Genomic DNA, 27,557 nt, shown 5'->3' with positions numbered 1-27,557 from the left:
ATGGATCTCCACAGCTACTGCGGTTAAGTCTACGTATCTTCCTTCCGCAGCCCCCCCCAACCAAGAGACTTATTCAGCTTCTAAGATACAGTCCTTTCGGACGGCCAAGTTCAAGGGCAAATCCAGAGGTGCTTCTACGTCCTCCAGCGGCGCAAGAGGTAAACCACATAATCCAGCAACTGCAGGTGCTCAGGAACAGAGCTCAGGCTCTGCTTTCTCAAAGATTTCAGCATGACGGTGGACCGCAATGCCTGGAAGGCTGTCAGGTGGGAGCCCGACTACAATGCTTCAGTTAGATCTGGTCAAATTCGTGCCAGGATCCCTGGGTCATAGATCTTATTTCCCAGGGCTACAGACTGGAGTTCCAAGAGCTCCCACCTCACAGATTCTTCAAATCAGGCTTTACAGCATGCCATCCAAAAACTGGTACAGACTCAGGTCACTGTTCCAGTTCTACCTCATCTACTAAACAAAGGGTACTATTCCAACTTGCTTTGTAGTGCCAAAGCCGGACGGTTCGGTAAGACCGATTCTAAACCTCAAGTCTTTGAACCCGTACTTACGAGTGTTCAAATTCAAGATGGAGTCTCTGAAAGCGGTGATCTCAGGTCTGAAGGAGGGGGAATTCCTAGTGTCTCTGGATATCAAGGGCGCATACCTTCATATTCCAATCTGGCCGCCTCATCAGGCTTATCTACGGTTTGCACTACAGGACTGTCACTACCAGTTCCATGACCTGCCATTTGGTCTCTCCACCCCCGGCAAGGGGGCGTGACCTTGTTAAAATGGGCGTGGCTTTGTTGAGATGGGCGTGGCCTCATCTGATCTCATCATCACGGCCACCACAGGATGAAAAAAAAAAAAAAGTCCTCATTTTACACATTACAGCAGGCACGCGACCCCATTTTACACAGCACGGCAGGCAAGTGTTCCCATTTTACACAGCACGGTAGGCAAGTGTCCCCATTTTGCACAGCAGGCAAGTGTCCCCATTTTACACAGCACGGTAGGCAAGTGTCCCCATTTTACACAGCAGGCAAGTGTCCCCATTTTACACAGCACGGTAGGCAAGTGTCCCCATTTTACACATTGCGGCAGGAAAGTGTCTCCATTTTACACATTGCGGCAGGCACGTGCCCCCATTTTACACATTGCGGCAGGAAAGTGTCCCCATTTTACACATTGCGTCAGGCACGTGTCTCCATTTTACACATTGCGGCAGGCACGTGCCTCCATTTTACACAGTACAACAGGCAAGTGACCCCATTTTACACATTGCGGCAGGCACGTGTCCCCATTTTACACATTGCGGCAGGCACGTGCCCCTATTTTACACATTGCGGCAGGAAAGTGTCCCCATTTTACACATTGCGGCAGGAAAGTGTCCCCATTTTACACATTGCGTCAGGCACGCGTCTCCATTTTACACATTGCGGCAGGCACGTGCCTCCATTTTACACAGTACAACAGGCAAGTGACCCCATTTTACACATTGTGGCAGGCACGTGCCCCCATTTTACACATTGCGGCAGGAAAATGTCCCCATTTTACACATTGCGGCAGGAAAGTGTCCCCTTTTTAAACATTGCGGCAGGCACGTGCCTCCATTTTACACATTGCGGCAGGCACGTGCCTCCATTTTACACATTGTGTCAGGCACGTGCCCCCATTTTACACATTGCGGCAGGCACGTGCCCCCATTTTACACATTACGGCAGACTGCATCCCCATTTTACACATTGCGGCAGGAAAGTGTCCCCATTTTACACATTGCGGCAGGAAAGTGTCCCCATTTTACACATTGTGGCAGGCACGTGCCCCCATTTTACACATTGCGGCAGGAAAGTGTCCCCATTTTACACATTGCGGCAGGAAAGTGTCCCCATTTTACACATTGTGGCAGGCACGTGCCCCCATTTTACACATTGCGGCAGGAAAGTGTCCCCATTTTACACATTGCGGCAGGAAAGTGTCCCCATTTTACACATTGCGGCAGGAAAGTGTCCCCATTTTACACATTGTGGCAGGCACGTGCCCCCATTTTACACATTGCGGCAGGAAAGTGTCCCCATTTTACCCATGCGGCAGGAAAGTGTCCCCATTTTACACATTGCGGCAGGCAAGTGTCCCCATTTTACACATTGTGGCAGGAAAGTGTCCCCATTTTACACATTGTGGCAGGCACGTGCCCCCATTTTACACATTGCGGCAGACTGCATCCCCATTTTACACATTCCGGCAGGCAAGAGTCCCCATTTTACACAATCCGGCAGGCAAGAGTCCCCATTTTACACATTCCGGCAGACAGGTGTCCCCATTTTACACAGTACGGCAGGTGGTGGTGGTGAGGGGGGAGGGAGGGATGGAGAGGGAGAGAGGGAGAGGGGCTGACTTACATTTGAAGCAGTTCTTCCCGCTCTTCAGCCGCCTCTCCCTCGTCTGCGCGGCGCTGCGGCTTGGCTCCCCCTTCTCCCTCCTGCCGAGTGCCCAGCTCGGGGGGTGGGGTTTCGCGGAATGACGCGATTGCGTCGTGACATCACGACGCAATTGCGTTATTCCGCGAAACCCCGCCCCCTGAGCTGGGCACTCGGGAGGAGAGGGGAGGGGGGATTGAAAGTTCTCAATAAGTGCCGCGGCGGGCGCCCCGTGCGGTTGCACGGCTCGCCCGCCGCAAGAAACGGCACTGCTCTCAACCAAACTCCTCCAGGATCACGGGTGGATTCTGAACCTTCTGAAATCTCACCTAGAGCCAACTCGAAGGCTCCCATTCCTGGGAATGATAGTGGCCAAGAAGGGCCTGGTACGCGGACCTTCTGGAGATGCTCCTAGAAGATCTGTGGCCTCTACCTCTTCACGAGGATCTTCTGCAACATTGCCCGTTCGTCTATCAGGACTTACCGCGGCTACGTTTGACGGCATGGAAGTTGAGCAGCTGATTCTAGCCAGGAGAGGGATCCCTAACAAGGTTATCCCAACTATGATCCAAGCCAGGAAGGGGGTAACATCTATTTGGAAAAAATACGTCTCTTGGTGTGAGAGCAGAAATTATTCTGAGGTGGAATTTAATCTGGGACGCTTCCTGCTTTTTCTGTAGGCAGGCGTGGATGTGGGCCTGCGTTTGGGCTCCATAAAAGTCCAGATTTCAGCCTTGTCCATTTTCTTTCAGAAACAATTGGCTTCCCTCCCTGAGGTCCAGACGTTCTTGAAAGGTGTGCTGCACATCCAACCTCCCTATGTGCCTCCCACGGCACCTTGGGATCTCAATGTGGTGCTGCAGTTCCTCCAATTGGACTGGTTTGAACTGTTACAGGAGGTGGATGTAAAATATCTTATGTGGAAGACCGTCACACTGTTGGCCTTGGCTTCAGCAAGACGTGTGTCGGAGCTGGGGGCTTTGTCTCACCCAAGTCCCTATTTAATTTTCCATGAGGAAAGAGCTGAACTCAGAACTCATCAGCAATTTCTTCCTAAAGTGGTGTCTGCGTTTCACGTCAACCAACCTATTGTGGTTCACCGACACCTCTGCTACTTCAAAGGCATTGGATGTTGTGAGGGCTTTGAAGGTGTATGTGAAAAGAACAGCTCGTCACAGAAAGATGGACTCGCTGTTTGTTCTTTATGATCCCAATAAGATTGGGTGTCCTGCTTCAAAGAAGACTTACTATCCAGCATGCTTATTCCACTGCAACTTTGCCATGTCCAAAATCTGTACAGGCCCACTCTACTAGGTCGGTTGGTTCTTCCTGGGCGGCTGCCCGGGTTGTCTCGGCTTTACAGCCCTGCTGAGCAGCTACTTGGTTAGGTTCGAACACGTTTGCTAAGTTCTACAAGTTTGATAATTTGACCTCTGAGGACCTTCAGTTTGGTCAATCAGTTCTGCAGGAACCTCAGCACTCTCCCACCTTGGTTTGGGAGCTTTGGTACATCCCCATGGTACTAAATGGATCCCCAGTATCCTCTAGGACGTAAGAGAAAATAGGATTTTAATTACCTACCGGTAAATCCTTTTCTCGTAGTCCGTAGAGGATACTGGGCTCCCGCCCAGTGCTACGTTCTTTCTGCACTGTTACTTGGTTAAGTAATGTTGGTTCAGCCGTTGCTGTTCCTGTTTCAAGTTTGGTTAGCTTGGCTTTCCTCTTGTTGTGTGTGCTGGTTCGGAATCTCACCACTATCCTTATCTATCCTTCTCTAAAAGTATGTCCGTCTCCTCTGGCACATTTTCTAAACTGAGTCTGGTAGGAGGGGCATAGAGGGAGGAGCCAGCCCACACTATCAAATTATTAAAGTGCCCATGACTCCTAGTGGACCCGTCTATACCCCATGGTACTAAATGGACCCCAGTATCCCCTACGGACTACGAGAAAAGGATTTATCGGTATGTAATTAAAATCCTGTTTTTGGGCGTGGGAGTTCAATAGAAGCCTCACTCAATGTTTATTATATTGCCTGACCTCTGACCTCCTTATTCCAACTTCATTACGCACGCAGTGAGACCCTCACACTGTATATACATGCAGCGATACCCTCACACTGCGTATACACGGAGCAAGACCCTGACCCCGTATATACACACAACAAGACCCTCACACTGTATACACACACAGCGAGACCCTGACCCCATACATAAACACAACAAGACCATCACTCAATGTATACCGACAGCGAGACCCTCATACTGTATATACACACAGCGAGACCTTCACATTATGTATAAACACAGCAAGTCCCTGACCCTGTGTATATACACAGCGAGACCCTCACCCCATGTATACATACAGCAAGACCCTCACATTGTATATATATATATATATATATATATACACACACAGAGAAGACCCTCACACCCAAGGGTATAGATACCATAGGTACAGGGAGTGCAGCTGCTATGGGGCCGGAGCTGAGAGGGCCCACCTTTCCTGTCACAGTTACATGTGTTATATACAGGGCGTAGCTACCATAGGTACAAGGAGTGCAGCTGCTATGGGGACCAGAGCTGAGAGGGGCCACCTTCCCTGTCACAGTTACATGTGTTACATACAGGGCGTAGCTACCATAGGTGCAGGGAGTGCAGCTGCTATGGGGCCCAGAGCTGAGAGGGGCCACCTTCCCTGTCACAGTTACATGTGTTATATACAGGGCATAGCTATCATAGGTGCAGGGAGTGCAGCTGCTATGGGGACCAGAGCTGAGAGGGGCCACCTTCCCTGTCACAGTTACATGTGTTATATAAATTTTTCACCAGTGGGTGGTACGTAGGGGCCCTTTCAAACTTTTTCCTTGGAGCCTGCAATATATCTAGGTATGCTCCTGAACCTGCTCATTGTAGTGTGGTATAAAATGAACTGGAGGGCATTTTAATGTTATATAATATGAAGCGGGGCACTGTAATGAGGCACAATATGAACGGGGAGCACTATATATCATAATGTGAATTGGGGGTACTGTGCGGTATAATGTGTACTGGCAGCTCTGACATGTGACATAGGTTGAACTTAAGCACTATTGTGATTCATAAAAGAAACTAGGGCACTACTATGGGGCATAACATTAAATAAGACTCTACTATGGTTCAGAAAATGAACTAGGGCACTAATATAGGGCATAAAACTAACAACTGCTGCAGAGAGGTGTCTCTCTAGACACATTGGGATGGGGTCCCCTTCAAAATGTTGCAATGGGGCCCACAAAGTTCTGGCTACGCCCCTGCTCACACCATGTAAACAGACAGCGAGACCCTCGCCCCATGTATACATTTGTGGGTGGCAATCAGAGGGAAGGCTACTAATATGTAGAGAGAGAGAGTTAGATTTGGGTGAGTTATTTTGTTTCTGTGCAGGGTAAATACTGGCTGCTTTATTTTTACACTGCAATTTAGATTTCAGTTTGAACACACCCCACCCAAATCTAACTCTCTCTGCGCGTTACATCTGCCCCACCTGCAGTGCACATGAATAAGACCCATAGGGGGTCTGACCCGTTCGCACGCTGCTGTTTTTCGTAGCGGTGCGAACTGGTCGGTTCTGCGCATGCGCGGCAGCCGCAATGCGCAGGCGCATAATTGCCCAGCGACGGCTATTGCTGGGCAACGACAAGATGACCGAAGAAAGCGATCGCTTCCGCGATCGCAAGAAGATTGACAGGAGGAAGGCGTTCCGGGGCGTCAACTGACCGTTTTCTGGGAGTGGTGCGGTGAACACAGGCGTGTCCAGGCGTTTGGAGGGCGGATGTCTGATGTCAATTCCAGGACCTGCAACGCTGGATCCATTGCACAGGGTAAGTAACTCTTACCCTGTTCTAGTTTTACACAAAACTTTTTTTGCATAGCAGGGCTGCACAAGCGTTTGCAGCCCTGCTGTGCCGAAATACACTTCCCCATAGGCGGCGTCTAGTTGATCGCACGGGCAGCAAAAAGTTGCTACGTGCGATCAACTTGGAATGACCCCCTCAGTGTCTATGTATTGCACAGCACGTTATACTACGCCTCCCTCTTGTATAATGCCCGTCCCATGCGCCATGCTGCACGCAGTAGGTACGACCATTCTTACTGTGGTGGCAGCTTGGTGAACGGAGTCCAGGCAGCAGGTACCATACATAGGTCATCATTCCGAGTTGTTAGCTCGCTAGCAGTTTTTAGCAGCCGTGCAAACGCTATGCCGCCTCCCACTGGGAGTGTATTTTAGCTTAGCAGAAGTGCGAACGAAAGGATCGCAGAGCGGCTTCAAAGTTTTTTCGTGCAGTTTCAGAGTAGCTCAAAACCTACTCAGCGCTTGCGATCACTTCAGACTGTTCAGTTCCTGTTTTGATGTCACAAACCCGCCCAGCGTTCGCCCAGCCACGCCTGCGTTATTTCTGGCACGCCTGCGTTTTTTCTGGCACGCCTGCATTTTTCCTGGCATGCCTGTGTTTTTCCTGGCACGCCTGCGTTTTTCCGAACACTCCCTGAAAACGGTCAGTTGCCACCCAGAAACGCCCACTTCATGTCAATCACTCTGCGGCCACCAGTGCGACTGAAATGCTTCGCTAGACCCTGTGCAAAACTACATCGTTCGTTGTGCCCGTACGTCGCGTGTGCGCATTGCGCCGCATACGCATGCGCAGAACTGCCATTTTTTAGCCTGATCGGTGCGCTGCAAACAAATTCAGCTAGTGATCAACTCGGAGTGACCCCCCATAGTGTTTGATTGCTGCTCAGTGTATTCATTGCTTTCTCCATCAGTTAAATGTATATAGCAAGCTGAGTAAGGGTAGTACAGAACCACTGCGTGCAGTGCACACTGCCTGTATCCATTACAAATTGCAGGTTACTATGGAGCATAAACTCCCTTTGATTGACATTTTTTCGCGGCCCCTCTCGCATACCGTCAGTGTTTTGACAACATTCAAACCACAAAGGATTTTCTGGAAAGGTAATATCTTTGCTGCCCAACCGGTCACGCAATCGTTTGTACGGCTGCAATATAGGCATGGAGAGGAAACTCTCACTGTATCATCACTGTACGTTTCCTGTAACACTGCGAGTTACATTGCACTAACATACATTGGTAATCCACTGAGAAATATATCATATTTTCTCTTACGTCCTAGAGGATGCTGGGGTCCACATTAGTACCATGGGGTATAGACAGGTCCACCAGGAGCCATTGGCACTTTAAGAGTTTAAGAGTGTGGGCTGGCTCCTCCCTCTATGACTCAGTTTAGAAAATGTGCCTGGAGGAGCCGATCACAGATAGGGAAGCTCTCCTGAGCTTTCCTAATAAAGTTTAGTTTAGAGTTTGTTATTTTACACAGCGAGGGACTAAGGGGGGGAGCAGTGTCCGCCCTGCGGGGTCTGAGCCACTGGCTCCGCTGACTGGACACTGAGCTCCAGAGGTGCTGATCGGTCTCCGCCGCAGGGAACCGCTCACCCCAGCAGCATGCCGCCGACCCCTTACAGAGCTGAAGCAAGTGGTGAGTTAGTCATTGACCCCCCTAGCAAGTGGGGAGCCAGTGTGAAGATGGCGGCAACAGGGGATGGAGCGCGGTATTAACCGCGCCACTGGGCGGTACTAGATGCACACTGTGCGGCGCTGTGAGGGGCGCCCTGGGCCAGCGCTTACCCCTCACTCTGGTCAGCAAGCCTGTAGGGCTCCCGGGATCCCAGCCAGCACAAATCCTCAGGCCAGTTTCAAATTCAGAAGAGCGGGAAGACAGCGCCATTAAGGGGGCGGAGCTTCTCCTCAGAGCGGACCCTGCAGCGTTCCAGCACCATTTTCCTGCATGCTGATAGCTGAAGGAAGATCCTGGTCTCTCCACAGCAGCTCCAGTTTACTGTAATACGGTACCAGGGGGTTGTGAAAGGGAGTGGAGGCTGATTGTTTGACTGTGTGTCCTATTAAGGAGCACAAGTCAGCGCTGATAAGGGGTTTTTCTCCTTGTGTTAAGCGCTGGTGTGGGTTGGCTCCAATCTCTGTCTCTTTCTTGCCATTCTTGGGGGGGAAACTCTGTCTTACCCCATCTTGTGTGTGTGTGTGGTGTGTTTGGTGGTCACCAGCAGCAATGTCCAGGGATACAGTGTCATATGCTGCAGAGGATTTATCCTCATAGGATGATCCCATTCCATGTAATCAGGTTAGCACTGGTTTGGCACAGATTCCAACAAGGGAACCAGAGTGGTTTTCCTTTATCAGGACTTGGATTTCTCAGATATCTGACAGGGTTACCAGTAATGAGTCTGCAACCCAGGTATTGCAGTCCTCTATGGCTGTATGGCCCTTGTCTGGTACCTCGGGTCACCCCACTATATTCCCCCACAAACGTGCGCTTGTGCAGGTAACACAAGACGACACGGATACCGATTCTGACACTACAGATGGTGATGGGGATGTGTTGCGGGGGTCCGCATCTCTTGCAAGGGGGGTACAGTTGTTGATAGAGGCTATCAGGGATGTGTTAAATGTTAATGATACCACACCTGAGCAGGTTGAGGAGGCTTTCTTCACTGAAAACAAGAAAGCCTCGCTAACCTTCCCTGCGTCAAAAGAGCTGAATGCTATATTTGAAAAGACCTGGGTGAATCCTGAAAAGAAGTTTCAGATTCCTAAAAGGATTCTGGTAGCTTTTCCTTTCCCTGAGGAGGATAGGAAAAAGTGGGAAAACCCGCCTATTGTTGACGCATCTGTATCCAGACTCTCAAAGAAGGTGGTTTTACCTGTACCGGGATCTACCGCCTTAAAGGAGCCGGCAGACAAGAAAATTGATAATACTCTGAAATCAGTGTACACTGCTTCAGGGGCCATATTGCGTCCCACTATTGCCAGTGCATGGATTGCGAAGGCTATAGTGAAGTGGTCAGCTACCTTAATTGAGGATTCGGATACAATGGATAGGGATGATGTTGCATTGTACTTACGCAACATTCATGATTTTGCAGGTTTTATGGTTGAATCCATGAAAGACCTGGGTTCCGTGGCTGCGGGAATTTCTTCCATGTTTGTTTCAGCTCGTCGGGGACTGTGGCTCCGCCAGTGGTCGCCCGACGTAGAATCCAGAAGGAGTGTGGAGTCGCTGCCCTATACAGGCCAGGCACTCTTTGGGGAAGCCCTAGACACGTGGATATCTACCGCTACAGTGGGTAAGTCTCCGTATCTTCCCTCAGCAGCACCTGCTCCGAAGAGATCCTTCTCCTCAGCTACGCAGCAGTCCTTTCGGCCCAACAAGTCCAGAAAGGCCCAGTCATCCAATACCTTCTTCAGGGGAGGCAAGGTAAAATCCAAGAATCCTGCCGCCGCAGGTTCCCAAGAACAAAAGCCTACTTTAGGTACTCCAAAGTCCTCCGCATGACGGTGGACGGGAAGGCCCGGAGGTGGGGCCTGTGGGAGCGAGACTCAGACAGTTCAGTCATGTCTTGGTATCGTCCGGCCTGGATCCCTGGGTAATACATATTGTGTCTCAGGGATACAGGCTGGAATTTCAAAGTCTCCCTCCTCACCGTTATTTCAGGTCGGGGTTACCAACTCTGTTGGAGGACGGCACTGTGCTTCAGGACGCTGTCCAAAAGCTGGTGGAGGCACAGGTCATTATGCCGGTACCACCGCACATGCTGACGAAAGATTACTATTCAAACCTTTTCATGGTACCGAAACCAGATGGTTCGGTCAGGCCCATTCTGAACCTAAAATCATTGAACCCCTTTCTAAAGGAGTTCAAGTTCAAGATGGAGTCTCTCAGGGCGGTGATATCAGGTCTGGAAGAGGGGGAATTCCTGGTATCACTGGATATCACGGATGCGTACCTTCACATTCCGATTTGGCTGCCTCATCAGGCTTATCTCCGCTTCGCATTGCTGGACTGTCATTTTCAGTTCCAGGCCCTGCCATTCGGCCTCTCAACAGCACCGAGAGTGTTTACTAAGGTGATGGCGGAAATGATGATTCTGCTCCGCAAGCAGGGTGTGAACATCATTCCTTATCTGGACGATCTCCAGATAAAGGCATCGTCCAGGGAGAAGCTGCTGCAGTTCATTGTTCTCACAACGCGACTGCTCCAGAGTCACGGGTGGATTCTGAATTTTACAAAGTCACATTTGGAACCAACCCAGAGATTGTCATTTCAGGGAATGATCCTGGATACGGAAGTGCAGCGAGTGTTTCTTCCGCGGGACAAGGCATTGGTGATCCAATCCATGGTACGGGATGTCTTGAAGCCACCCCGGGTGTCGGTACATCAATGCATTCGCCTATTGGGAAATATAGTGGCCTCTTACGAGGCTCTCCAGTACGGGAGGTTTCATGCTCGGACCTTCCAACTGGACCTCCTGGACAAGTGGTCGGGATCTCACCTCCACATGCATCAGAGAATTCGTCTGTCGCCAAGGGCAAGGATTTCACTCCTCTGGTGGCTCTAATTGCCTCACCTCCTGGAAGGCCGCAGGTTCGGGATTCAGGACTGGGTCCTGCTAACAACGGATGCGAGCCTCCGAGGCTGGGGAGCAGTCCCACAAGGGGTGACCTTCCAAGGACGGTGGTCAAGCCTGGAAGCTGGCCTGCCCATCAACATTCTGGAACTATAAGCCGTTTACAACGGTCTTCTTCAGGCAGCCCCTCTTCTACAAAACCGGGCTATTCAAGTGCAGTCGGACAACGTAACAACAGTGGCTTACATAAACCAACAGGGCGGAATGAAGAGCAGAGCAGCAATGTCAGAGGTCACAAAAATACTCCTCTGGACGGAAAAGCACGCGCTGGTGCTGTCAGCCATCTTCATTCCGGGAGTAGACAACTGGGAAGCGGACTTCCTCAGCAGACACGATCTCCATCCGGGAGAGTGGGGCCTCCATCCGGAGGTGTTCAAGGAGGTAACAGATCTTTGGGGACTACCCCAAATAGACGTGATGGCCTCTCGGCTCAACAAGAAGCTTCGGTGTTATTGTTCCAGGTCGAGGGACCCACAGGCAGTGGCAGTGGACGCCCTGGTGTCTCCGTGGGTGTTCTAGTCAGTGTACGTGTTTCCACTTCTCCCACTGATCCCAAGAATCCTAAAGCTCATAAGGAGAACAAGGGTTCAAGCGATTCTCATTGCCCCAGACTGGCCAAGAAGGGCTTGGTACGCGGACCTTCTGAATCTACTGCAAGAAGAGCCGAGGCCTCTTCCTCTTCGGGGGGACCTGCTGCAGCAGGGGCCGTTCGCCTATCAAGACTTACTGCGGCTGCGTTTGACTGCATGGAAGTTGAGCGCCTGATTCTTGCTCAGAAAGGTATTCCGAAGAAAGTTATTCCTACTCTCATACAGGCTAGGAAAGGGGTACCGTCAAAACATTACCATCGTATTTGGAAGAAATATGTTTCACGATGTGAGTCCAAGAAATTTCCTGCGGTGGAATTTCAACTGGGACGTTTCCTCCTCTTCCTGCAGCCAGGAGTGGATATGGGAAAAGAAATTACCTAGGTAATGAGCCCGGCGCTAGAAAAAATGAGATGCTTGACCTTAAGCAGCTGTTTAAAGGGATAGTTAGTCCCTGAAAATAGCAATACAAAGAAATATGTACAGCGCAAAAAAATGGACATGAAAAACCAAGTGTATTTTATTACATAGAAAATTGTTGCAACAAATACCTATTATTAAAAATTAGAATAGATATGAAAATAGAATTGCAATTATAACATTAGGGCAAGCACAGCAGTTTCTTTGGTATATTACCAGATATAGAAGCCGGACATATTCAACTGAAAAGAGTCCATGGAAAAGTGCCACAGTCCTGGGGACAGATTCAATATTGGCAAGTCACAGTCCCCATGAAGTGTAGAAACAGACCTTTGGATGCTTGATTCCGGACAGAGCTTAGTCCTATTGAAAGCTAGGTCTTATGCACCTTTGTGGATGACTGCAAATTCCCCGTTTGTGCAAACTGGTGGACTTCTAGGCGTATTCCAGGTTGGATGGAAAATCAGTGGTGACCTGCTCCTCTCTACCAACGCGTTTCGCTGTACCAACAGCTTTATCAAGGTATCATACGCCTAGAAGTCCACCATCTGTTAAGGCCCACTCTTCTTGTAAGGTGGGGTCTTCCTGGGCAGCTGCCTGGTGTGTCTCGGCATTACAACTTTGCCGAGCTGCAACTTGGTCTGGATCGAACACGTTTGCAAAGTTCTACAAGTTCGATAATCAGTTCTGCAGGAGCCTCCGCGCTCTCCCTCCCGTTCTGGGAGCTTTGGTACATCCCCATGGTACTAATGTGGACCCCAGCATCCTCTAGGACGTAAGAGAAAATAGGATGTTGGTACCTACCGGTAAATCCTTTTTTCGTAGTCCGTAGAGGATGCTGGGCGCCCGCCCAGCGCTTCGTTTTCCTGCTGTTGTTATTGAGTTCAGTACAACTTCGTTTTAGTTGAGTACTGCATTGTTACTTGGTAAGAAAAGGGGGGGGGGGGTTTGGGTTTGGGAATGCCGCACAGGATCAAAAAGAGAGATTATGATGAAAACAATAAATGAAATATTCGCTCCGAGGAAAACTGACAAATTAGACGATAGTCTAAGATAGATCACCTTCTACCATCAGAATAAATATCTATGGGCAGAAAAAATGGTGATTGTCAGCGGTGCTCCCAAAGGTCCAACCGTATTTGAAATTAAAAAGAAAAGAAAAAGTGACCTTGGTAAGTAAGGTTTCAGTCTTTGCTGAATAGTTCAAGCTAGTTGTCTTGTGTGTGAGCTGGTATGAATCTCACCACTATCTGTGTTAAGTCCTTCTCTCGAAGTATGTCGTCTCCTCGGGCACAGTTTCTAGACTGAGGGCCAGATGTACTAAGCCTTGAAAAGTGATAAATATCACAGTGATAAAGTACCAGCCAATCGGCTCCTAACTGTCATTTTTCAAACACAGCCAGTGACATGGTAGTTAGGAGCTGATTGGCTGGCAGTTTATCACTGTGAAATGTATCACTTTTCAGGCTTAGTACATCTCCCCCTGAGTCTGGTAGGAGGGGCATAGAGGGAGGAGCCAGCCCACACTCTTAAACTCTTAAAGTTCCAATGGCTCCTGGTGGACCCGTCTATACCCCATGGTACTAATGTGGACCCCAGCATCCTCTACGGTCTTATATACTGATATATACACTATGTAGACAAAAGTGATTGGACATCCCCCAACCCCCTCTCCCCTTCCACGCAAGCAAAGCGGTGTGCTCCTGCAGCAGACATGTGAATATGAAGGTATAACATGAGTAGAGGGGCACTGATTAGATCATTTGCTAACAAAATGACTTGCCAGAAGGAGCTAACCGAGTTTGAAAAGGGGATCATCGCAGCTTGCACGATGTCATGTTTCCAGGGTGATGCTGGACTGGTATACAGAAAATTCTGTAACCTGGATGTACTGGCCAGCTCATACTGTTAACCCCACTGAGAACCTCTGGGACGTATTGGAGCAATCGATGTGTTCTAGACCGTCACGACCTTCTTCAGTGTCGCAGTTGGTCATTGTACTTAAGGCGGATTGGCAAAACATACCGCCTGCTGCTGTCCGGGAACTTTTGGACAGTTTGCCAAGAAGGGTGTCCGCAGTAATCACTGCATGTGGTCCTACAAAGTACTGACGTCAATAACATCTCATTGATCTGTTTGCAGTTAGTGTCCAATCACTTTTGTCTACATAGTATATTATCATTGCCATAATCAAGGGCAGAGGTTAGAGTGAGCCGGAACGGGGCGGAACTGCGCTCCGTCAGTTCCAATTGGAGACGGAACGCAGTTCTGCCTCCTCCGGCTCACCTAACCAAGAATGTGAGTCTGGAGCCGCATGGAGATGCCGGGCGCGCGCTGAGGTTGTGTTACCACTCCAGCTCCTTCCACTCAGCGGGCTGTCCGGCTTCTCCAGCGCATTGAAGGCGGATGTGAAGAAGACCTCGTCCAGAAAGCCGTGCATGCTGAAGAAGAGAAAGCACAGCACCTGCCGACGGCCGGCACTAGCCCAGGCAGCTCCCAATCCCTCCCAGCTCTGGTACTGCATCCTCAGGAAGCTCCGGAGAAACACCTGCGAGTAGTAGACGGCCATCCCATACTCCAGTGCCAGCTCTGCCACACTCAGCGCCCGCTCCTGGGGGCAGCACTGCAGCAACGTCCTCCGCAGCAGGATCTGCAGGCCCACGAAAACGGAGGGGTAGAAGACGAAGTGGAAAGCCAGGTGGTTGTCGGGGAAGCTCTTCCTCTGCAGGTAGATCCTCTCCAGGGAGAGGTAGGCGGCGGAATGCAGCAGGCACCGGGATGGGGAGGAGAAGCCCACAAGGCTGGCTGTGAGGGAAGCGCCGGGCGCAGGAGATCAGCACATCCAGGGCCAGGCCGTGCATGCCATAGAAATACAGCCTCATCCAGACAGGCAAGGGATGTGAGGAGGTGCCACCTGATGGAGCCTTCACTCGGGCTTTGACCACCTGCCACCTCCAAGCACCCTGGTTCCTGCCCATAGCCAGAGGTTAAAATGAGCCAGAACGGGGCGGAACTGCATTCCGTCAGTTCCAATTGGAGACGGAACGCAGTTCCGCCTCCTCCGGCTCATCTAACCAAGAATGTGAGCCCAGAGCCTCACGGGGATGCCGGGCACCCTCTGAGGTTGTGTTACCAGCGGATGCCAGCTCCTTCCCCTCAGTGGCAGCCAGAGCTCACTCCTGAGCTTCGGCTTCCGGGTGTGTGCGGCGCTGTGGGACGTGATGTCTCTCCCATAGTCCGAGAAGCCGGCGACCAGGCAGACGGCAGCAGCGGTCCGGAAGCAGGAGCGGGGCTGGGGAGTATTGTGTGCGGGTTTTTTGTGTGTGTGTGAAGTGGGGATACTAGGGGGCACCTGTACTGGGGGCAACTCTTCTAGGGGGCATCTGTAATGGGGGCAGCTCTAATAGGGAGCATCTGTAATGGGGGCAGCTCTACTAGGGGGCATCTGTACTGGGGGCAGCTCTCCTAGGGGGCATCTGTACTGGGGGCATCTCTACTAGGAGGCATCTGTACTGGGGCATCTGTACTTGGGGCAGCTCTACTAGGGGGCATCTATACTGGCAGTGGGGCATCTGTACTGGGGGTATAACTACGGTGGTATCTGTACTGGGGGCATATCTACAGGGGGCGTCTGTACTGGGGGCATCTGTATAGGGGGTATCTATACTGGGGGCAGATGTACTGGGGCAGATGTACAGGGGGCATAACTACTGGGGGCAATACTACACGGGGCATTACCACTGGGTGCCATATGTACTATGGGCTCTACATAAGGGGCACTACAACTGTGGGCACTATCACTACAGTGGGCATTGCATAAGGGGCACTACTAATGAGGGCATTGTAAAAGGGGTGCTACTGCTGTGGTCATTATGTGTATTTGGGCAGGGCCGGATTAAGGGCCTCATGGTCCTGGAGCTGAAAATGTTCAAGGGCCTTTTATGACAAGTGGAGGAGGTGAGGCCAATGCCATATAGGAAAGTAGACACCGAACACTTTAAGCCCCAATTACTCTATACATACTGTATATAAAAGTACAAAAATTGCATAATTTTGTGTGGAAAATAGAAATGCAATTTTCTCTTATGTCCTAGAGGATGCTGGGGTCCATATTAGTACCATGGGGTATAGCCGGGTCCACCAGGAGCCATTGGCACTTTAAGAGTTTAATAGTGTGGGCTGGCTCCTCCCTCTATGCCCCTCCTACCAGACTCAGTCTAGAAAATGTGCCCGGAGGAGCCGGTCACAGCTAGGGGGGCTCTACAGAGCTTCTCTAGTAAAAGTTTTTTTTAGAGTTTGTTATTTTACAGGGAGGCTGCTGGCAACATCCTCCCTGCATCGACTGATGGGGGGAGCAGTGTCCGCCTTGCGGGGTCTTGAGCCACTGCCTCCGCTGACTGGACGTTGAGCTCCAGAGGGGACAGATCGCGCCCCGCCACAGGGGAACTCTCACCCCGGCAGCCAGCCGCCACCCCCTCACAGAGCTGAAGTGTGGCGAGTTAGTCACTGTCCCCCTTACAAGCGGGGGGTCAGTGTGAAGAGGGCGGCTTAAGGGTGGGAGCACGGTATTAACCGCGCTCCTGGACGGCTCAGCGGTACTGTGGTGCAGCGCTGTGAGGTGCGCCCTGAGCCAGCAAGGTACCCTACACTGACCATTTCCAGCCTGTCGGGGTCTGCGGATCTCAGCCAGCACAAATTTCCTCAGGCCAGTATAATCTTCAAGAGCGGGAAGACAGCGCCATTGAAGGGGCGGAGCTTCACCTCAGAGCGGACCCAGCAGCGTTCAGCGCCATTTTTCCTGCCTGCAATCACTACTAGTGGATGTCCAGGTCCCTCCAGTGCAACTCCAGCTATCTGTACGGTACCAGGGGGTTGTAGAAGGGGGGGGGCGGAAGCTGTATAATAGGCTGTGTCACCTATTAAGGGACACAGTGAGCGCTGGTTAGGTCTCCCTATACCTCTAATGGGATGCGGTCAAGATCCCGCCGGGATTCCATCGAAATACTGACGCCGGAATCCCGACCGGCACAATCCCGACATATTCTCCCTCCGTGGGTGTCCACGACACCCATAGAGGGAGAATATAATAGTGTGCCGAGCGTAGCGAGCCTGCAAGGGGCTGCGTTCCGCTCGCCACCCCTGTCGGGATTGTGTGGTCGGGATTCCGGCGTCTGTATTTCGACTGCCGGGATCCCGTCCAGCGGGATTTAGTACTGATCCCCCTCTAATAGCGCTGTTTGTGGGTTGGCTCCAATCTCTGTGTCTCTCTGCCATTCTTGGGGGGAAACTCTGTCTAGTGTATACCCTGTGTGTTTGTGGGGTGTTTGGTGTGTGTGACAACATGTCTAGGGACACTGTTTCATATGCTGCAGAGGATTTGTCTTCCCAGGAAGACTCCATACCATGTAATCAGGATTGCACTGTTGTAGCGCAGATCTCAGCTAGAGAGCCAGAATGGTTAGTGTGTAAGAGGGTGACTATTTCTCAGATTTCTGACAGGGTTGCTAGGACTGGGCATGCCACTCAGATCCTACAATCCTCTATGGTTGTGTGGTCTGATACTGCTTCCTCGGGGTCCCCTGCGGTACATTCTCAAAAACATGCACTTGCAATGCTTATGCAGGATGACACGGACACCGACACTGCAGACGGTGACGGGGATGTGTCAAGGGGGACAGCATCATTTGCTAGGGGGGTGCAGTTGATGATTGAAGCTGTGAGGGATGTTTTACATATTTCTGACACAGCTCCTGAGCAGGTGGAGGAGGCCTTTTTTTAAAGATAATAAGAAGCCCCCCCTCACCTTCCCGGCATCCAAAGAATTAAACGCTATCTTTGAAAAAGCCTGAGAAACTCCGGAAAAGAAATTTCAGATCCCTAAGAGGGTCTTGGTTGCTTTTCCCTTCCCAGAGGAAGATAGAAAGAAATGTGAGTCCACGCCAATAGTCGACTCCTCTGTCTCCAGGCTGTCCAAACAGGTGGTGTTGTCAGACCCGGCAGATCGCAAGGTGGACGCTACGCTAAAATGCATTTACACGGCTTCCGGGGCTATATTACGGCCTACTATAGCCTGTGCTTGGATTGCAAAAGCTATTCCAGGTGGTCAATCACTCTGCAGGAGGAGTCGACTTCGCTGGATAAAGGTGAAGTTGATGTATTTTTACGCCATATTCAGGATTCTGCAGGGTTCCTGGTAGATTCCATGAAGGACCTGGGTTCCATGGCTGCGGGGATCTCCTCCATGTCCGTCTCGGCTTGCAGGGGTCTCTGGCTGCGCCAATGGTCTGCGGACATGGAATCCAGGAAGAGCGTGGAGGGCCTACCCTATACAGGTCAGGCTCTCTTTGGGGAGGCGCTGGATGCGTAGATTGCCACGGCTACCGCGGGTAAGTCTCCTTTCCTCCCCTCAGCTGCATCGGCTACGAAGAAGCCTTTTACACCAGCCATGTCACAGTCCTTTCGGCCCACGAGGCCTAGAAAGAACAAGCCTTCGAACACCTTCTTCAGAGGTGGTCGTGTGAAAGGAAAGAAACCTGCTCCCGCAGGTTCCCAAACCCAGAAGCTTGCTTCTGATACCCCTAAGTTCTCCGCATGACGGTGGACAGCTAGGCCTGGAGGAGGGTCAGGTGGGGGCAAGACTCCGGCAGTTCAGCCACGTCTGGGTGTCGTCTGGCCTGGACCCCTGGGTCCTGGATATAGTGTCCAGTGGGTACAGACTGGAGTTTCAAGATCCCCCACCTCACCGTTTCTTCAAGTCAGGCTTGCCAGCTCTGCTGGCAAACAGAACAATTCTTCTGGAGGCCATCAGAAAATTGATGGTGTCAGAGGTCATAGTTCCAGTTCCACCTCAGCAGTGGAACAAGGGTTATTATTCGAACCTTTTTGTGGTACCAAAACCGGATGGTTCAGTATGGCCTTTTCTAAACTTAAAGTCTTTGAACCCTTACCTCAGGGAGTTCAAATTCAAGATGGAATCTCTGAGAGCTGTCATCTCAGGACTGACGGAGGGGGACTTCCTGGTGTCTCTAGACATCAAGGATGCTTACCTCCACATTCCCATTTGATCGCCGCATCAGGCATATCTCAGGTTTGCACTGTTGGACGATCACTATCAGTTCCAGGCGCTGCCGTTTGGCCTCTCCACAGCACCAAGGATCTTCACCAAGGTGATGGCGGAGATGATGGTTCTCCTCCGCAAACAGGGGGTGAACATAATTCCATATCTGGACGATCTCCTGATCAAGGCGTCGTCCAGGGAGAGGTTGTTGTGATCCATCGCGCTCACGACACAGCTGCTCAGGAAGCACGGCTGGATCCCGAACCTTCCAAAGTCTGGAGCCGACAAGGAGGCTGTTTTTCCTGGGAATGATCCTCGACACGGAAGTGCAGAGGGTATTTCTCCAGGTGGAAAAAGCATTGGTGATTCAAACAATGGTCCGGGATGTCTTAAAGCCTACCTGGGTATCGGTTCATCAATGCATCCGCCTTCTGGGGAAGATGGTTGCCGCCTACGAGGCTCTGCAGTACGTCAGGTTTCATGCTCAACCTTTTCAGCTGGACCTCTTGGACCAGTGGTCGGGCTCTCACCTACACATGCACAAGAGGATATGCCTGTCTCTGAAAGCCAAGATTTCACTCCTCGGGGGCATGGCCTGGAGGCCGATCAGAGTGGCTGCACAAACAGGGAGCTCTCTACTCCCTGAGGAAATTATCCCTCTGTTTCCCTCCCCAGACCACTTTTTCAACCCACCAAACCATCTACTACCCCTCCGGGACCCCCTCACACCGGTGGACCTGTGCTGCGGAGTCGGGAAGCCGGTATACTGGCTTCTGCGGACTGCGGCCTACGCACCCACCTGAAGCCGGGGCCTCGATTTCCGGCGATGCCCGTCGCGGAGGGCGTCCGCCCTTGGAGCCCCCGGAGTGCCCTCACGGGACCCCCATCCCTGCTTTAAACACCCGGACCTCCCTTACCTGGCACCGGAGATCGGCGGTGCTGCGGGAGGGGGAAGAGTCCGGGCGGACGCGGCTGCGGGAGGCACGGAGCCCTGACGGCGGCGGCCATCTTGGACCTCGGGACCCGGGCGGAGAAGCGGAGGACCTGCGGCCTGGAGAGCCCGTCTGCGCAGAGGTGAGCCGCTTTCACCGACCCTTGCTCCCCGCTGCAGTCCCTCATCCTGCACCATACCCCACAGCACCCGCAGACGGCCGACGGCCCAGCCACGCTCGAGGGGTTGGACGCAGCTCCATCCCCCCCCTCCTGCGACCTTAATCAAACTGAGGCTGAGGGGATCTCCCCCACTCCTGCTACTCACCTGGAAGCCCATACACGCTCTTTCGAGAGGTGCCGGCTCGGACCACCCTCAACCTCCGGCTCTCTGCAACCCGCTCCAGCGGCGGCCGTCTGGTGAGTCTCCGGGACCGCGGTCCCTTCTGCCTCCATCCACCTAAACCCCACTGAGGCCTCCGCGGGAACCCGCCTGGGAGTCGCTTACACATCAGCCCGCGGTCCTCTCCCCCACCGGGTCCCCGCCGCGGGGCTGCCCCGATTGCCGGCTGGTCCGTGCCCGGGACACGTCCCTGTGGTCCCCGAGCGGTGGAGATAGTCTCCGGGACCCCCTCTCCTGCGACTTCGGATTCTCACCCTCCAGTCCGGGCCGGGGTGCCCTCCCTCTCCTCCCGCGGGCCTCCCTGGGCGGGCTCCATCTGCCGGGCTCGGCTGATGTCCACACCGTAATGTCCCCTTAAAGCCCCACGAGTCACCTTCCCTGGCCCTGAGCCTCACAGCTGGAACGCCACCCCCATTCCTCACCCTGCTTTCCACCTACCCCCCTACGCCCCCAAAATGACCAGGGGTAACAAAAAATCCCAGGGGTCCGATCTCACACCATTACTGACCAAAAAAGGCACCCCAGCCACGAACAGGCCCGACAATCCCGGCCCCTCTCGGGGCCCCTCCGAATCGGAGGCCGAAGATGACGATCTCACACCCCTCACCCGCAAGGACTTCCTCTCCCTCCTTAAGGAGATGCGGGACATTAAGTCCTCAGTCCAAGCTCTACACTCCCTGAAATCCGATATAGCCGATATCGGCTCCAGAACGGACCAACTCGAAAGAAGAGTCGAAGAGGTGGTAACGTTCCAACAAACAGCAGAGACCGAGCTGCATCAACTCCGTCAGGATGTTGCCCACCTCCGGGAGGAGAACGAAGACCAAGACAATAGAGCAAGGAGAAATAATATGAGGATTCGGGGTATCCCTGAGGAGGTCGAGGCGTCTCATCTTGAACTCTACCTTAAACGTCTTTTCGCACACCTGTCGCCCGACACCCCTGAGGAACATCTCCTCCTGGACCGAGCACACCGGGCCTTGCGACCGCGCTCCCAGGACTCTTCTCAGCCCAGAGATGTCATTCTCCGAATGCACTATTTCACTGCGAAGGAGGCCGTTATGAGGGAGGCCTGACGGCTGGGATCTGTGACTTTCCAAAACACCCCACTCCAGATTTTTCAGGACTTATCCCCGCTAACCTTAGCTAAACGCAGGGACTTCAAACCCATCACTTCCCTGCTCTCCCGTCACAACGTGAAGTACCGCTGGGGTTTCCCTTTCCGGATCCTAGTGTGGCACCAAGGGAAGCTCCTCACAGCTAGAGACCAATCTGAGGCCCAAACGCTCCTCTCTAAACTGGGCATCCCCGCTCCTGACCAAGATGTCCATTCTCCATCCCTCCCACCACGGACACGGCGGGATTCGCTTCGGTCTCCTCGTTCTGAGTGGTTCACGGTGCCGTCCTCCGGGGCCCCCCAGGCTCCACCCCCAGTGCCCTGAGAACTCTCACCTCTCTACGCTACAGCACCCCACATTGAATTGGGACGATCACTTCTGGTCGTACCCCCCCCACCTGAAGTGCTACATTACCTTAGGCTCTTCGTGACGCTACTTCCTGATCCCTTGGTTGCTTCACAATAGCATTGTTGTTATCCTCTATTGAAATGTTACGTTGTTTGGAAGTTTAAATGTCTAACTGCTTACATACTCAAAAGTTACTCTCCTGATATGTTTACATGCAGATACTTGACCCACTCTCCCCCCTCCTCCCCCCCCTCCTATTCTCCGCCCCTTGGGGTGGGCGCTCCAGCTATCTTCTCTACCTGTCTTCTCTCCAGCTTTCTCCCTCAGGTACCCCCAGGGGAGGCTTGCCTCCTATCTTTTCCCGAGCGGCTCGTGATTCGCGATCAGGGCCCCATGCCGCGCCCCCACAGGGCCCTGGGCCCTACCGCTGACCTAGGTGCTCCCCCAACGCCTAGTATTCCCTCCCCTTGTCAGCTTTACCGGTCCTGGCCTCCTCCGCCAGACGACCAACCACCCCCCCACCCCCTCCGGTCCTCTTTCCCTTCCACCCCTCCTCTGACCACACTCTCTCTCATTTCATATATCTTCGATCTGTCTCCCCCTCCCCCTTCTCCACCTCCAATCACTCCCGCCCTTTCAAATCTGCCTACCTCACTGCTGCCTGCCCATGGGTCTCCGGGTACTCTCTCATAATGTGAAGGGCTTGAACAGCCCTCAAAAGAGAGGCAAGCTCTTTGCTTCCCTTAAACACCATAGAGGCGATCTGATCTTCCTACAGGAAACTCACTTCGTGCACGAATCTCACCCTACCCTGCAATGCAAACCATTCCCCGTTTCCTTTCATGCCTGCGATCACCTAGCCAAAAAACGTGGAGTAGCAATCTTAATTGCCCGCCACCTGTCTTTTGAACTCCTAGACTCTCATGCTGACAAAGACGGCCGATTCCTTATCCTAGTGGGTAAACTCAACAATAATACATGCACCCTGGTTAACGTTTACGCCCCTAACCAGCGACAGGAACGGTTCTTTACAAGGCTAGATAATCTCCTCACTCGAGTCCGACAGGGCGACCTTATACTTGCAGGTGACTTCAACTCCGTTCTCAATCCACAGCTAGACCGCTCTACATCTTCCCCTACTCCTTCCCCGTCGGACTCCCTTCGCTCTAGATCCCTCCTCCGACTCATGCGATCCCAACTCCTCTACGACTCTTGGAGGATAAAAGACCCCTCTGCCCGCGACTATACCTTCTACTCTGCCCCTCATAACTCCTACTCCCGCATTGATATGGTCCTGCTCAGTCATGATCTTGCTATCAACCTCCGTGATGCCCATATCCACCCACTAATCTGGTCCGACCACGCCCCCATCTCCTGCGACCTGGCAGGCTTGGCTTCCCGTCCTCGCCCCATGACATGGCGCCTCAACGACTCCCTCCTACACAACCCTGAGACAAAGTCCCATCTTCAAGACAAAATCTCTGATTATTTCACCTTAAATGACTCCCCCGATATTTCTAGACCCACCCTCTGGTTGGCGCACAAGGCTGTCCTTCGAGGACACCTTATCAGCCTAGCCTCAAAAGCTAAAAAGCAATCCCTTTCCCAATACAACAGGCTCTCCATTAAACTCCATGCACTTGAGACCCAACACAAGGCGTCTCCCGACCAGGCGGTCTTGTCCGAACTTCGCACCATTAAAGCGGAACTCGATCTTCTTCTTACTACACGGGTGGCCAAGCGTCTTAAGTGGCTTCGCCAGTCTTTTTATGAGAAGGATGACAAGGCGGACAAGATCCTGGCGGCCCGACTCCGCTCCACAAGAGCCAAAACCAACATTGTCACTATCAGAAACTCTCTCAACCAAATCATTCAGGATCCCACAGCCATTAGAGCCGCCTTCCAATCCTACTACACCGACCTATACAACCTTCCGCCCCCTCCACCGGGCTCTTCCCCTCAACCTCGATCCGACCTTATCTCCCACTTTCTCTCTGCTTCTAAACTACCCAGACTACCCCCGGACGCCTTGGACCTTCTCAACGGTGAGATTACGGTGGAAGAAATCACCCAGACTATACTCATGCAAAAAATAGGCAAATCTCCGGGCCCAGATGGGTTCACCGCTCTCTACTACAAGAAATTCTCTGCCCTTCTCTCCCCCCACCTACACTCTCTCTTCAATGGGATTGTCCAAGGCGACCCTTTTCCCCCTGAGATGCTAGAGGCTAGAATTGTGGTGATCCCCAAGGAAGGCAAGGACCCCCTTAATTGCGCAAGCTATCGCCCCATATCTCTCCTGAACCTAGACTTGAAAATCTTTGCTGGGATCCTGGCCAACCGTCTTAACCCATACCTCCCTTCCCTTGTCCACTACGACCAAGTAGGCTTTATCCCGGGCCGCCAGGCAAGAGACAACACCAGACGTGCCATTGACCTTATACATATCTCTAACTCCAGGAGATGCCCCACTATCATGCTTTCCTTAGATGCCGAAAAAGCATTTGACCGGATCTCCTGGGACTTCTTGAAACCCACCTTGGAGGCCTATGGCCTGTCCGGTGGCTTCCTCACTAGCATCCTAGCATTATATTCCACCCCCTCTGCCACCGTCCTTATCAATGGTACCCCATCCGCCCCACTTAGCATTTCCAATGGCACACGTCAGGGCTGCCCCCTCTCCCCCCTAATATTTGCCCTTATTATAGAACCCCTTGCCTCCCAAATTAGAGCACATCCGGATATACACGGAATAAAGGTAGGCCCCACAGATCCCAAAATCTCCCTCTTCGCAGATGACATCCTACTCTCCCTCACTCAGCCCCTTATTTCACTCCCAAACCTATTTTCGGTTCTACAAGCCTATAGCCTTATTTCAGGCTACAAGATCAACTACTCCAAATCTGAGGCCATGATGCTACATATCCCCCAACACCAGGCTGAGTCCCTTCGCACCAATTTTAAACTCAAATGGCACCCCACAAAGATAAAATACCTAGGGATATACCTAACCCCGCGCTACGACTCCCTCTTCCGGGAAAACTTCCCACCCCTTCTTACCAACACACTAGCCGACCTGACCTCTTGGAACAGTCTCTTCATCTCGTGGCTGGGCAGGATCATAGCAGTTAAAATGACCATAATCCCCAAATGGCTCTACCTTTTCCAGACTCTCCCTGTGGCGGTCCCGGCTCCCTTCCTCCGCAATATCCAACGAGCCCTTATACGCTTTATTTGGAACCACAGACCTCCCCGCATTGCTGCCAACACTCTGAAAAGAGCAACCTCCATGGGAGGCAGAGGACTTCCCGATGTCAAATTATACTACCTCGCCTCCCACTTATCCCACATTGTCACTTCCTACGCTCCTCCAGGATCGGTTTCCTGGCTGGACATCGAAGCAGCCTTCATTGGCATCCCAGATCTGACCCCCCTATGGGGACTCCCCTCCGCCTCTCGACCCCCAACCTCTAAACTTCTTCCCACCATCAAATTCAACCTCAAAACCTGGGACACCCTCTCTCTGAAGTGGGGTCTCACCACCACACCCTCACCCTTAACCCCCATCTGGCAGAACCCCATGTTTCCCTCCGGACTCTCAGCTACGAGATCCCGGACGTGGATAACCCTAGGCCTTAAATTCCCAATTGACTTTGCCGACCGAGGCCAATGGCTGTCCCTCCCGGACCTCCAGCAGAAAATCCCCTCACAACCACTCAATCCCTTTCAATTCTTACAAATACGCCACTTTTTAACTTCCCTCCCTTCCACCGCCTTACTCCGTGCCCTTACTCCCTTTGAATCCCTATGTGTCAACTCTCATTCCTCCAAAGGCATAATCTCCCAACTTTACTCTCTCCTACTGGATTTTTCCCTGCCCCTATCCCGGCCCCATGAAGTTGCATGGGAACGGGACCTCGGGCCCCCACCTGAAACTCAGGATTGGGAGGACATGAGACTAGGCATTGCTAAAAGCTCTATTGCCACCGCCTTTAAGGAAACGGCCTACAAAGTTTATTACCGCTGGTACTATACCCCCGACCGTCTTAACAAATTTTTCCCGTCCTCCTCTTCAGCCTGCTGGAGGAACTGTGGGGATAGAGGTACTATGCTCCACATATGGTGGACCTGCCCGGTTATCGTCCCCTTCTGGGATCTGGTCCACTCCCTCCTCAACTCACTTCTAGAACCCCCTGTAATGAAGGACCCTTGGGTCTCCTTACTGTGTCTTCCCCCCCACACCTCAATAAATTCTCCCAAAAGCTAACCTCACACATTCTGGCCGCAGCTAAATCACTGATCGCCCTCAACTGGAAGAACCCCTTACCACCCTCCCTACTATCCCTCAAAGCTAAAATCTGGCACATCGCCTCAATGGAAAAGATAACCTATTACCTCCACGACCGGGGCCACGTCTTCGAGCAGGTCTGGGCTCCCTGGCTCACCGATGAACGTGGTTAGCTGGCTCCCTCCACCCGCTCCCGCCCCTCCCGTAGACCCATGGGCACCCACTCCCTTCTCCCCCTGATATCCCTCCTCATCTCATCTCTTAACCTTCTCAATTATCTCTTCCCCCTATTACCCTCTCTGTCTTCGTCTCTCCTCCGTTCCCCCCCCCCCCTGTTATGATCTTGCTGCTCTTAAGACTTATATTATGTACGGTTACAAATGTGGTTATTCCCCCCCCCTGTTTCTCTTCTCCTCCCCCCCCCCTGATCCCCATGTTTGAACTTGACTGTTTTTCCCACACCAACTAACCCTGTTACTCATTTGAAAAATTGTGGTCCATTTTGGACACTGGCTATGTTGGCCATCTGTCCCTTGTATTCCTAGAATGCCCTCTTTATGTATCTGACCACGTATAAATAAAGAATTTAAAAAAAAAAAGATTTCACTCCTCTGTTGGCTACAACTTCCACACCTTCTGGAAGGCCGAAGGTTTGGAATTCAGGATTGGATCCTTTTAACCACAGATGCAAGTCTAAGAGGTTGGGGTGCAGTCGCTCTGGGGGAAACCTTTCGGGGAAGGTGGTCGAATCAAGAATCCCTTCTCCCAATAAACATCCTGGAGCTAAGGGTCGTGTACAACGCCCTTCTGCAAGCAGCACACCATCTACAGGATTGGGCTGTTCAGGTGCAGTCGGACAACGTGACCACAGTGGCCTACATAAACCGACAAGGCGGAACGAAGAGCATCGCTGCCATGTCAGAGGTGTCAAAAATCCTCCTCTGGGCAGAAAGGCATGCGGTGGCGATGTCAGCACCTTCATTCCGGTGTAGACAACTGGGAAGCAGACTTCCTCAGCAGACACGATCTCCATCCAGGAGAGTGGGACCTCCATCCGGAGGTGTTCGAGGAGGTAACCGGTTGGTGGGGGGTTCCTCACATAGACATGATGGCCTCCCGCCTCAACAAGAAGCTGCGGAGGTACTGTTCCAGGTCGAGAGAACCATAGGCAGTGGCGGTGGACGCACTGATTACACCGTGGGTGTTCCCGTCAGTGTATGTGTTCCCTCCACTTCCTCTGATATCAAAGGTTCTTCAACTAGTAAGAAGAACACAGGTTCTGGCAATTCTCATTGCTCCGGACTGGCCAAGGAGGGCTTGGTACGCGGATCTACTGGATCTTCTGCTGGAAGATCCAAGGCCGTTACCTCTTCGGGAGGATCTGTTACTGCAGGGGCCATTCGCTTATCAAGACTTACCACAGCTACATTTGACGGCATGGCGTATGAACGCCAG

The 27,557-nt window shown here is 52.2% G+C and overlaps 1 protein-coding gene and 1 pseudogene across 3 annotated transcripts in view; one reads left to right on the top strand and one right to left on the bottom strand.

The window, feature by feature from the left end:
• Positions 1–27,557, top strand: part of LOC134969637 (solute carrier family 66 member 2-like) — a 223,208-nt gene that overhangs the window by 65,437 nt on the left and 130,214 nt on the right. The window lies entirely within an intron of this gene.
• Positions 14,198–14,936, bottom strand: LOC134968777 (transmembrane protein 229A-like; annotated as a pseudogene).

This window comes from Pseudophryne corroboree, chromosome 11 (genome assembly GCF_028390025.1).
Source record: "Pseudophryne corroboree isolate aPseCor3 chromosome 11, aPseCor3.hap2, whole genome shotgun sequence".
Taxonomy (NCBI): domain Eukaryota; kingdom Metazoa; phylum Chordata; class Amphibia; order Anura; family Myobatrachidae; genus Pseudophryne; species Pseudophryne corroboree.
The sequence above is the reverse complement of the archived record's forward strand: the minus strand, read 5'-3'. Positions and strand labels throughout refer to the sequence as shown.